At 41.7% G+C, this 13,158-nt stretch overlaps 1 protein-coding gene and 1 non-coding gene across 2 annotated transcripts in view; one reads left to right on the top strand and one right to left on the bottom strand.

The window, feature by feature from the left end:
- LOC126281174 (zwei Ig domain protein zig-8-like) overlaps window positions 1–13,158 on the bottom strand; it is a 338,900-nt gene that overhangs the window by 269,844 nt on the left and 55,898 nt on the right. The window lies entirely within an intron of this gene.
- Trnas-cga (transfer RNA serine (anticodon CGA)) lies at window positions 10,409–10,483 on the top strand. Its single transcript has one exon. It is a non-coding gene; the product is annotated as a tRNA-Ser (tRNA).

Raw genomic sequence — 13,158 nt, 5'->3', positions numbered from 1 at the left:
GTGATTCGCAAGAATTCTTACTATCGGTAAATTCTATGTACTATCGTAAATTTAAAGCTCCAGGAATACATGCTAAGAAGAAAAGTGCAAAGGAAAACTTCTCTAAAATGCGTATTCTTAACTAAAACAGTCAACAGTAGGTCAAGAAAGACAAATTCGTGAGAAGAAAGACTTACGTCAACAATGCATTCTCGCTTGAATGGAGAAAAAGCTCAAGTAGACGAAAAAAATCACAGGACAGCAATAAAAGTTAACTAACAATAGTAATACCAAGCTTTGCAAACGATCTAGCATTTATGGTGGAAAATAAACGAAGCTACGATGAAGGTGGTGAATAGTACAAAGGACAACAAACTGTAGTGAGTCAGCAGTATGAAGAAAATATGATAATACAAGATGATCGAAGCTACAGGATGCGAGAAGAGGATTTTCACAAGAAAAGAAAGCATTTTTCTCGTCACAGATCCGTATGTCTGCCGAAATCGATACGGAATAGACGGAGGAATTTCTGAGAGATACATCAAGCTCAGCAAAGTACGGAAGTGAAACTGTGAGATAACTAGGGAAGAAACTAGAAGCATTTCAGCTGAGGTACTGCACAATGACGACAAATTATACTTTAGTATGAAAGTAGAATGTAGCAGCAGTGACAGCACCAGGCACAGCATGCTTCACATTGTCTCCCTGTAACAGGTGAATAGCATCCGTTCAACATGTGTGTAAGGTTAGTGTTATCCGCTAGACTTTATGTGGCTCTCATGCTATGAAGCCCTCGTTCAGTGTGTCTCTAAGGCACAGTGTAACACGTACTTGTAGGATGACATGCTCGTTGTCCCTTCAATCTCTAATCCGTGCACAGCCCTTCATCCCACTCTCCCTAATCGGTTAGTTGCTGGTAAATAGCCGTCACGTGCACAATGTGTCATTTTGTCCTGAGACATCAGGTGTAAATTCTCGAGTTTCTTCTCGTATAGGTGATTTTTACACAGTATTTTTTTCTGGTCGCTTAAAATCACGACTTCTTGATTGATGTTACGAAACGTAGAGGCAGCTCTACAATACAGTAGATACTTGCAAATATAAAACATTTACTTCAGTATCTTCTTAGTAAAATCTGTCATTCGTGAAAAGCATCGAACATCGGTTTCTGATGTGGAATTCGATACATCTTGACGGTAGCGGAGTAGTGGACGAAAAAGAAACTGCACACACTTGTCCTCAAAATCAAATGTAAAATTTAAGAAGTGTTTCTGTGAAGAATCCAAATCTCAGTCTCATCGAATGTGAAGTGTCATTTATTTGTTACGTCGGCCAGTTTAGTAACACCGAGCGCGGTGGCGCAGTGGTTAGCACACTGGATTCGCATTCGGGAAGACGACGGTTCAATCCCTCGTCCGGCCATCCTGATTTAGGTTTTCTGTGATTTCCCTAAATCGCTGCAGACAAATGGCGGGATGGTTCCTTTGAAAGGGCACGGCCGACTTCCTTCCCCGTCCTTCCCTAATCCGATGAGACCGATGACCTCGCTGTTTGGTCTCTTCCCCCAAACAGCCCAACCCCCCCCCCCTTCCCCCCAGTTTAGTACGTGTCTAATTTCAACAATATTATGGTCATATATGTGATGACTGGCGACTTCATCTGACGCTGAAGTAGGTTGCACAAATTTTCCGTGTATTATTTTTGATTTATATCCTGAATATTTTGCAGTAAGAAATACACTTACTGCAAATGTGATAGTTTGTTTTTGAGTCACTATTTGTATTTACAACAGGACGTCCGCTTCAGACAACTGAAAGCTCTTGTGACTCAACAATACTTAAAAGTTAGTTCGGAAAGAGCTAGAATTTAATCTACGCGCGCGCGTTTGTGTGTGTGTGTCTGTGTGTGAGTTGCACATTACGTGACTGGAGAGTTCTGCGTTGTCGCGGGCAACAGTAGACGCAGCGGCTTTGTAATCGCGTTTGCAGCTGTCACTTGGTCTCAGACGTTACGAGCCTCTGTAGAGAAACGCCTGTGGCAAAGTCCTGTGTGAAGGACGTCGGACAAGGCTACTTTAATTTCACCGCTAATGGGTCGCGTGCCAGAAGAGAATTCATCACAGCACTCGGCTTTCGTTGGCACACTAGCGCCACACATTTCTCCTCTGTGTTGTGCACCTGCATTCGTGTCATGGACTTGGTCTAGTAGCGTACTAGTTGATGACCGATTAAATGCTCGCCTAGCCGTACAACGGCTCAATCTACAATCTCAATTTACAACATAGGATTACACAGCCAACCGGTTGCACGTAACTGGTAGTTACATTGACCTAGGTTTCGACACCTATCAAGGGTGTCTTCATCAGAATTAAATTATAATCGTAAAATTACATTTCTAAAAAGCAATAGTCATAATTTAGAGCAACTGTGCTTAAGTCAAAATGAAATAAAACTTATTTTTAGAGTAAAAGAAGAAATACTTCAGTTTATCGATGATAAAAGGAAGTACAAACATGTTCAGGTAAATTCAGGCATACTAAGATACAAGTGAATTAGGGATGAAATAAATAGAAAGTGCAGCGAAGCTGAGGTGAAATGGCTGCATGAAACATGTGAAGAAATCGGAAAAAAATGACTTTCGGAAAGACTTACTCAGCATGAAGGAAAGTCAAAGATGATAAGATTAAGATAGCAGTGGGGATTTCATTGTTAAATGCAGATTAGAGGGCGGGTGGGTCGAAAGAGTACACTGAAGGCCTCTGAGGGGGAAGACATGTCTGACATGATAGAAGAAAAAACAGAAGTCGATAGGGAAGAGGAAGGGGATCCAGTGTTAGAATAATAATTTAAAATAGCTGTTGTAAACTTAAGATCAAATAAGGCAGAGGGGATAAATAACATTCCATCAGAATTTCTAAAATCATTGGGAGAAGTGGCAATAAAACGACTATTCATTTTGCTGTGTAGAACATAAGAGTCTGGCGATATGCCATCTGACTTTCGGAAACATATCCACACGGTATCGAATACTGCAAAAGGTGCCAAGCCAGAGAATTATAGCACAGTTATCTTAACAGCTCATAGAGCTAAGCTACTGGCAAGTATAATACACAGAAAAATCAAAAATAAAATTGAGGATGTATTAGATGACAATCAATTACGCTTTAGGAAAGGTAAAGGCACCAGAGCGGCAGTTCTGACGTTGCGATTGATATTGGTAACAAAACTAAGAAAAATCAAGGCAAGGTCATAGGATTGTTGAACTGGAAAAACCATTCGACGATGTAAACTGGTGCAAATGTTCCAAATGCTGCGGAAAATAGGGGTAAGCTGTATAGAGAGACGGCTAATATACAACAAATACAAGGGTCGAGAAGGAATAATGAGAGTGAAAGATCAAGAACGTACGGCTCGGATTAAGAAGGGGTTAAGAAAGGGATGTAGTCTATCGCACCTACTTTTGAATCTGTACATCGAAGAAGCAATGATGGAAATAAAAGAGAGGTTCAAGAGTGGAATTAAAATTTAAGGTGAAAGGATATCAATTATCAGATTATAAGGTTCGCTGATGACGTTACCCTCAGTGAAGTGAAAAAAAATTACATGATCTGCTGAATGGAATGAACAGTATAATGACTACTGCAGCTGGACTGAGAGTAAATCGAAGAAAGATGAAAGTAAAAAGATGCACAGAAATGACAACAGCGAGAAGCTTACCATTATACTTGGTGATCACGAAGTGGATGAAGTTACAGAATTCTGCTACCAAGGCAATAAAATAACGCATGACGGACGGAGCAAGGACGACATAAAAAGAAATTAGTACTGGCTAAAAGGGCATTCCTGGCCAATAGAGGTAGGTCTACTGGTATCAAACATAGGCCTGGAAATTTCTGGAGCAGAACATCGTATGGCAGTGATACATGGACTGTTGGAAAGCCGGAACAGAAGAGTATCGAAGCATTTGAGATGATGTGCTACAGATGAAAGTTGAAAATTAGGTGGACTGATAAGGAAAGGAATTAAAAGGTTCTGTGTAGAATCGAAGAAGAAAGGAATATATGTGGAAAACACTGACAAGAAGAAAGCACAGGTTGTTAGGACCTCTGTTAAGACATTAGGGAACTCCGCTGAGATGTAAAGGTTGGCACAAGAAAGGAGTTTATGGCGGGAAGCATCAAACAACTAAAAATAAAAAAAAGAAATTCCGTACCTCAATCAGTAGAAACGCCACCCTTACGGGACCACTTCGTGGTCCGTCTGTCTATCTGTAATTCCACGTATGTCACATTGTTTGAAACTCATAAACTCATTCATCAAAACCTATGTGGTCCGATCTCGGCCGACCATGGATTATGCAGTCTTCGTTTCAACCTAACCTTAACCTTCACCTCTCAACAACGTGAGGAACCGCCAGAAACAAGACGCAGTTCGGATTCCACATTAAACTGCAGGTCCTCTTTCCACGTTTGGATAATTGGTGTACGTTAGGAGCACGCAAGTCGCCCGACGTGGCGTCCAATTGAAAGACTTGCACCAGGCCCTTCTGCAACACGAAATTATTATCCATATATATTATTAACTTTGTACAGAACCCTTGGAGCGCGAAGCCTATTCGCATTTGTCCAGTTTTATATTTTATTTGGCCTTAACTCGAGCCACCACGATATGCAGATTCTCAAGTTCATATACTTATTTAACAGACGTCTGTTGTGCATGGACAGATCAAAACTTGATATGTACAGGTTGTCCATAATTAAATTTGCAGTAGAAAAAAGTTGTAGAAAGAGATCCTCTGCTCAGAATGCCGTCAAACTCAAACAGTATATTATTGACGCAGTGGGAAATATGGAACAAAAACAAAACTTAACGAAAATTTGACCAGTAGTTGGCGCTGTGTCAGTATATGAACGTCAACAGACGCACCGCTCGCGGCTCCTCTTCACTCTGTGTCCGGGACGCCCAAAATATCTGGCTCCATGAAGAATCGCGCGGTGAGTTTTCCCCCGTAGTCCTGCTGAAGTTCCGAACACTCAGGGGTATGGAAAGAGGCACTTTTCCGATGTCTGCTAAGGGTCTGGAAGAAATGATTACAAAATTCGAAAATACAGCTTCTTTTGAATCGTATTGTGGCTGAGGGAGGAAAGCAGTTGATCTGTCGTCTGTCGAAGATGTGGCCACAGCATTGCAGGAGGGGTCGAGTGCTGATGTGCAAGCACGCATTGGACGGGGAATTGCCCGAACGTTGGACATGCCTGCGAGCACTGTGCATAATATCCGACGGAACCTCCAGCATTGCTATCCATGTAAAATCACCACTGTTCAGGAGACAAGTGGATAATGAATGGCCGTGGAACATTCTGGGGACAGACGAAGGCCATTTTCATCTCTAAGGACACGTCAGTAAGCTTAACTGCCGAATAGGGGCAATATCGGCACGCGCGTCGACCGGTACCACTTCGTTTTGCAAAAGTGGCTGCGTGGTGCGGGTTGACAGCACTGTTTACAGAAGGGCCGTACTTTTTCGAGGAGATTAATCTTGTGGATCCTGTTAAGTGCACCGTCACTGGCGAATGCTTTGCGTGTCTTTTGCGCACCAACGTCATTCCAGCCCTTCAACAGTGTGAATGTGTGGTTAGGACCATTATTAATCAAGACTGGCGCTCCTCCGCACATTGCACGGCCAGTGAATCGGCTGCTGCAAAGGCATTTCGCAGATGCTAGTATTATATGCCGTTATATCCCTATCTCCGGAAGGGGACTGCCAAGGGGGAGGTTATCATGAGAAAAAGATTGAATAATCAACGAAAGGATAATGTTCTACGAGTCGGGACGTAGAATGTCAGAAGCTTGAACGTGGTAGGCAAACTAGAAAATCTGAACAGAGAAATGCAAAGGCTCAATCTAGATATAGTAGGGGTCAGTGAAGTGAAGTGGAAGGAAGACAAGGATTTCTGGTCAGATGAGTAGCGGATAATATCAACAGCAGCAGAAAATGGTATAACAGGTGTAGGATTCGTTACGAATAGGAAGGTAGGGCAGAGGGTCTGTTACTGTGAACAGTTCAGTGACCGGCTTGTTCTAATCAGAATCGACAGCAGACCATCAGCGAAAACGATAGTTCAGGTATACATGCCGACGTCGCAAGCTGAAGATGAACAGATAGAGAAAGTGTATCAGGATATTGAAAGGGTAATGCAGTATGTAAAGGGGGACGAAAACCTAATAGTCATGGGCGACTGGAATGCAGTTGTAGGGGAAGGAGTAGAAGGTTACAGGAGAATATGGGCTTGGGACAAGGAATGGAAGAGGAGAAAGACTAATTGAGTTCTGTAACAAGTTTCAGCTAGTAATAGCGAATACCCTGTTCAAGAATCACAAGAGGAAGAGGTATACTTTGAAAAGGCCGGGAGTTACAGGAAGATTTCAATTAGATTACATCATGGTCAGACAGAGATTCCTAAATCAGATACTGGATTGTAAGGCGTACCCAGGAGCAGATATAGACTCAGATCACGATATAGTAGTGATGAAGAGTAGGCTGAAGTTCAAGACATTAGTCAGGAAGAATCAATACGCTAAGAAGTGGGATACGAAAGTTCTAAGGAATGACGAGATACGTTTGCAGTTCTCTAACGCTATAGATACAGCAATAAGGAACAGCGCAGTAGGCAACACAGTTGAAGAGGAATGGACGTCTCTAAAAAGGGCCAACACAGAAGTTGGTAAGGAAAACATAGGTACAAAGAAGGTAGCTGCGAAGAAACCATGGGTAACAGAAGAAATATTTCAGTTGATTGATGAAAGGAGGAAGTACAAACATGTTCCGGGAAAATAAGGAATACAGAAATACAAGTCGCTGGGGAATGAAATAAATAGGAAGTGCAGGGAAGCTAAGACGAAATGGCTGCAGGAAAAATGTGAAGACATCGAAAAAAATATGATTGTTGGAAGGACAGACTCAGCATACAGGAAAGTCAAAACAACCTTTGGTGACATTAAAAGCAACGGTGGTAACATTAAGAGTGCAATGGGAATTCCACTGTTAAATGCAGAGGAGAGAGCAGATAGGTGGAAAGAATACATTGAAAGCCTCTATGAGGGTGAAGATTTGTCTGATGTGATAGAAGAAGAAACAGGAGTCGATTTAGAAGAGAGAGGGGATCCAGTATTAGAATCGGAATTTAAAAGAGCTTTGGAGGACTTACGGTCAAATAAGGCAGAAGGGATAGATAACATTCCATCAGAATTTCTAAAATCATTAGGGGAAGTGGCAACAAAACGACTATTCACGTTGTTGTGTAGAATATATGAGTCTGGCGACATACCATCTGACTTTCGGAAAAGCATCATCCAAACAATTCCGAAGACGGCAAGAGATGACAAGTGCGAGAATTATCGCACAATCAGCTTAACAGCTCATGCATCGAAGCTACTTACAAGAATAATATACAGAAGAATGGAAAAGAAAATTGAGAATGCGCTAGGTGACGACCAGTTTGGCTTTAGGAAAAGTGAAGGCACGAGAGAGGCAATTCTGACATTATGACAAATAATGGAAGCTAGGCTAAAGAAAAATCAAGACACGTTCATAGGATTTGTCGACCTGGAAAAAGCGTTCGACAATATGAAATGGTGCAAGCTGTTCAAAATTCTGAAAAAAGTAGGGGTAAGCTATAGGGAGAGATGGGTCATATACAATATGTACAACAACCAAGAGGGAATAATAAGAGTGGACGATCAAGAACGAAGTGCCCGTATTAATAAGGGAGTAAGACAAGGCCCCTACTCTTCAATCTGTACATCGAGGAAGCAATGTTGGAAATAAAAGAAAGGTTCAGGAGTGGAATTAAAATACAAGGTGAAAGGATATCAATGATACGATTCGCTGATGACATTGCTATCCTGAGTGCAAGTGAAGAAGAATTAAATGATCTGCTGAACGGAATGAAGTCTCATGAGTACACAGTATGGTTTGAGAGTAAATGGGCGAAAGACGAAGGTAATGAGAAGTAGTAGAAATGAGAACAGCGAGAAACTTAACATCAGGATTGATGGTCACGAAGTCAATAAAGTTAAGGAATTCTGCTACCTAGGCAGTAAAATAACCAATGACGGACGGAGCAAGGAGGACATCAAAAGCAGACTCGCTATGGCAAAAAAGGCATTTCTGGCCAAGAGAAGTCTATTAATATCAAATACCGGCCTTAATTTGATGAAGAAATTTCTGAGGATGTACGTCTGGAGTACAGCATTCTATGGTAGTGAAACAGGGACTGTGGGAAAACCGGAACAGAAGAGAATCGAAGCATTTGAGATGTGGTGCTACAGACGGATGTTGAAAATTAGGTGGACTGATAAGTAAGGAATGAGGAGGTTCTACGCAGAATCGGAGAAGAAAGGAATATGTGGAAAACACTGATAAGGAGAAGGGATAGGATGATAGGATATCTGCTAAGACATGAGGGAATGACTTCCATAGTACTAGAGGGAGCTGTAGAGGACAAAAACTGTAGAGGAAGACAGAGATTGGAATACGCCAAGCAAATAATTGAGGACGTTGGTTGCAAGTGCTACTCTGAGATGAAGAGATTAGCAGAGGAAAGGAATTCGTGGCGGGCCCCATCAAACCAGTCAGTAGACTGACAACAAAAAAAAAAAATCTTGATTCACAGTCAACTGCAAGCAGCAGTTTTCGGAAAAGTGATACTTTATGCATTGTTTGCTTCAAAATTATTGTCAACGCTTTATCTTCAATAGTGTTAAAGACGTTTCATTCCCGAGTGAGATTCGCACGAAGAAATGTGGCTGTGGCGAATATGCCTTCGCTTGATGGTCGTGGTGTTCGGAATTTCAGTGTATCGAATGTTTTCGCGATCGGTATGACCCAGGAGAAAGCAGCACATTTTCCTTAAGTGTAAACATGAGAGTAAAATATAAGAATTGTAATAAGAATGAATTATAGGAATATAAGAATTTAAAAAGAATGTGACCCTTGAAAATACCATACATACATACAGGGTGGTCCATCTGAAGCTTCGGATGAGATTATCTCGAAAACTATTCATCGGGTAAAAATAGTTGGTAAGACGAGTTCGTAAGCTGAAAGGGGAACATAAAATTATACTACACGTGACCTCCAGCCAACTTTTAAATCTTAAATTGAAACACCCATTTTTTATTGCAGATTCGCATTCTCCATAAAAAAGTAATCAAGTTTTGTCTGAAACATTTTTTTAAATATGCATGCATGGAATACAGTTGTTAGTTTTGTATCCTCTTGATTCTGATAAGCTGTGAAGACAATTGTTAATGAGAAATCGGTAGTTTTCTGCCATTAATCTTAATTGAATGTAGATGAATTGTTAAGAGGAAGGAATCAAATACAAGATCGTTGGTGAGACGCAAATCAAATTGTATCGGCTACTTATTTCATTAACTAGTCATCAAGATTTCAGTTACGATGGTACTGGCTTAGTAGGATAGCTGGATGCTGCGGACCAGCCCGCTACACGGTCTACATCATTTCACGCCTTCCCTATATGACGTTCCATTTTCACTGCTCGGATCCACATTGGGCACTGCGGAGTCCCTCCGACTGACGACTAATCTTTATTCACAAATCGCCAAACACTACCATTAATGAACTCTGGCGCAGAGTTGATGCAGTTAGAAGTGGTAGCTCTGTTTATTAATTTTTGCACACTAAATATGCGAGAATGACATAAAAATTTAATTCTGCTACCTAGGCAGTAAAATAACCAATGACGGACGGAGCAAGGAGGACATCAACAGCAGACTCGCTATGGCAAAAACGGCATTTCTGGCCAATAGAAGTCTACTAATATCAAATACCGGCCTTAATTTGAGGAAGAAATTTCTGAGGATGTACGTCCGGAGTACAGCAAGGACTGTGGGAAAACCGGAACAGAAGAGAATCGAAGCATTTGAGATGTGGTGCTATAGACGAATGTTGAAAATTAGGTGGACTGATAAGGTAAGGAATGAGGAGGTTCTACGCAGAATCGGAGAGGAAAGGAATATGTGGAAAACACTGATAAGGAGAAGGGACAGGATGATAGGACATCTGCTAAGACATGAGGGAATGACTTCCATGGTACTAGAAGGAGCTGTAGAGGGCAAAAACTGTAGAGGAAGACAGAGATTGGAATACATCAAGCAAATAATTGAGGACGTAGGTTGCAAGTGCTACTCTGAGATGAAGAGGTTAGCACAGGAAAGGAATTCGTGGCGGGCCGCATCAAACCAGTCAATAGACCGATGACAAAAAAAAAAAAAAAAAAAAAATCCCTATATCCTGTACGTCCAGACCACCTGATCTTAATTTTTGTGACTTCCGGCTGTGGGGTTACCTGAAAGATGTTGTTTTCAGTGCTCCAGTTACGAACATGAGGACGGGGCGTGAGCCGTGCTTGGGTAGCTCAGTTGGTAGAGCATTTGCCCGCGAAAGGCAAAGGTCCCGAGTTCGAGTCTCGGTCCGGCACACAGTTTTAATCTGTCAGGAAGTTTCATATCAGCGCACACTCCGCTGCAGAATGAAAATTTCAATCTGGAAACAATCCTCAAGGCTGTGGCTAGGCCATGTCTTCTCAATATCCTTTCTTTCAGGAGTGCTAGTCCTGCATGGTTCGCAGGAGAGCTTCTGTAAAGTTTGGAAGGTAGGAGACGAGGTACAGGCGGAAGTATAGCTGTGAGGAGGGGGCGTGAGTCGTGTTTGGGTAGCTCAGTCTCTAGAGCACTTGCCAGCGAAAGGCAAAGGTTCTGAGTTCGAGTCTCGGTCCGGCACACAGTTTTAATTTGCCAGGAAGTTTCACGAACGTAGCTGAATTGATGGTACGCAATGTGCAACGCATTCCGAACGTGACGCCCGAGACACTCCGATCTGTTGTGGAACATGCTGTATCTCGATTTCAAATTGTGACAGAAAAGTGTGGATAGCATACTGAGGATGTGTTGCGTCAGTTTCACGACAGTAATTTTTATGCGGTTTTTGGCCACAGGACAAATAGAAACCGATGTCATATTACTTTTTATGCTGTTTTTGGTCCTAGAACAATTAAAAACAGATGTCACATTGCTTTTTATGTTGCTTTTCGCCTCGGAACAATTAAAAACCGATTTTTTTCATCCGTGGTTGGTTGGCTTACCTAGCTAACAGTTCAATAACTGTTGAAGCCGAACTTGTGCGGTCATGCACATTGCACAGGGCTGATGGTGTAGCGTGGGACTCGAACCACAGCCGTCGTATTGCGATTCGTATGCCATTTGTCGCAGACCTCATTTAAGACACTTACATCGCAATCTATCGGTAAAATTGCTGATTTTTTTCCGCGACGTTTCCCCTGCGTTAATGACATTCTGCTCAAATTTGACGTCATTCTGAGCAGTGTTTCTCTTTCTAAAGCGGTTTGAAAATTAAACTTTCGTTATGGACACCCTAAATGTTAAAGGTGACCTTTTTATTATATAAATCAAAAACAAAAAGCTCGAACAGTCTTAGTCCGTTGTTTTGCACTGATCAACCGTAACGTCCAGCTGCCTCAGTGAGTCACTACTGTCCCCTACACATCAGGGGAAAACAAAGCTGCGCCGCAGTCCGGAACCGCGGGACCGCTACGGTCGCAGGTTTGAATCTTGCCTCGGGCATGGATGTGTGTGCCGTCCTTAGGTTAGTAAGGTTTCAGTATTTCTAAGTTCCATGGGACTGATGACCTCAGAAGATACGTCGCATAGTGCTCAGAGCCATTTGAACCATTTTTTTAAATGTCAATTATGTTGATGGCTACTAATACAGATAGTTCAGTGCATCCAAATGACACTGGGAATACCTTACAAATTGCCTGCTGAGGTTACAAGAAAATTGTATTTATAATGTTTTGATTGGACCGGTTTAAAGATGTGGCAAGGCTAAAAACAAGAAAATAAAAATCACAAGAAAAACGTCAAATTAAAAATTGAACAAAATGTCATCATGATGCTCGTCTAACGATTCCGTTTGATTAGAGTTTACAAAACTGTTTTTGTATTTCGTCTACGTCAAATATTATGGAAGTAGTTGATGTGTATTTTACGCTAGGTATTCTCTTAGCAGGCTTGTTAGAACTACTCGATGGCAGCTATCCCCCACAAAACTTATTATGAGGATAATTTATAAAAGAGAATCCATATACGAAAACTTTAACCATTGCGAAAGAGGCTGAAAAAGTAAATATAAGTAAATGGATCAATAAGAGAAGTGATGAACAATTTCTAGCCATTTTATGTTACATCACAACCAACTGTTACGAATATTACGTATAATTTAGGTTATGAGGAACAAACCAGTTGTCTTCTGAAGTAATTTTTTTGGAATAGATCGCGTGGTCGCAATCAGTCTCGGCTTTATGAAAAGAGTGGCGAGTTCAACGTAATTACAACACAACGTGATGGTCAGCCTTCTGCTATAGTACTGTATGACACTGAAGAAGTAAGTGACAGTGTGAAGCTTTTGTTGCGTGCTGCTTTAGTAAGAAGAAAAAAAATACGACGTAAAATATTTTGGGTGTACACCATCTACAGCATAACATATGATCGTGCAGAGTTTATTACTCTGTTTTCAGGTTTAATGGAAGATAACCTTTTCTCAGCTCCAAATTGTCACGTAAGACGAGAAATTTACGTGTCTATTTACATTCGAAGCAAACAACGCCCGTCATTCAGCAGGGTTGTTGAACGAAAGGAGAGACTATTAGTTACTTTACCCTACGTGCGGTTGTTTTCGCCCAATAAATATATAGGGTGAACATTAATAAAACCGCTAAACGGCAAGGAAAGATTCCTGACCGGAAATGGAGGAAAAAAGGCCCTATGGGCATGAGTCCGGAAATGCATCATTGGCGTAGTAGATGGTGTTGACGAATCACAGTACCTCTGCCCATGTGCTGCGTGTTCCTTGTGTGTTGCAGGCTGTGTGATGGAAGCAGCGAAGTGAAAGCAGCAGAATGCTCCGGCACTCAGGTCGGCAACAAGCCGAGATGGTGTTTTGTGTTCGGCCAAGCAGGTGTTTCGGTCGAGAGGCAGCACGGCTATTCCAAAACAGGTGCCCTCGCAGACACCAACCATATCACACAACATTTCAAGTCCTTTTTGGGCGTCTATCATCTTCCAAATGCCGAAAAAG

This window comes from Schistocerca gregaria, chromosome 7, assembly GCF_023897955.1.
Source record: "Schistocerca gregaria isolate iqSchGreg1 chromosome 7, iqSchGreg1.2, whole genome shotgun sequence".
NCBI classification, from domain to species: domain Eukaryota; kingdom Metazoa; phylum Arthropoda; class Insecta; order Orthoptera; family Acrididae; genus Schistocerca; species Schistocerca gregaria.
This window is presented reverse-complemented; position numbering and strand designations above follow the sequence as displayed.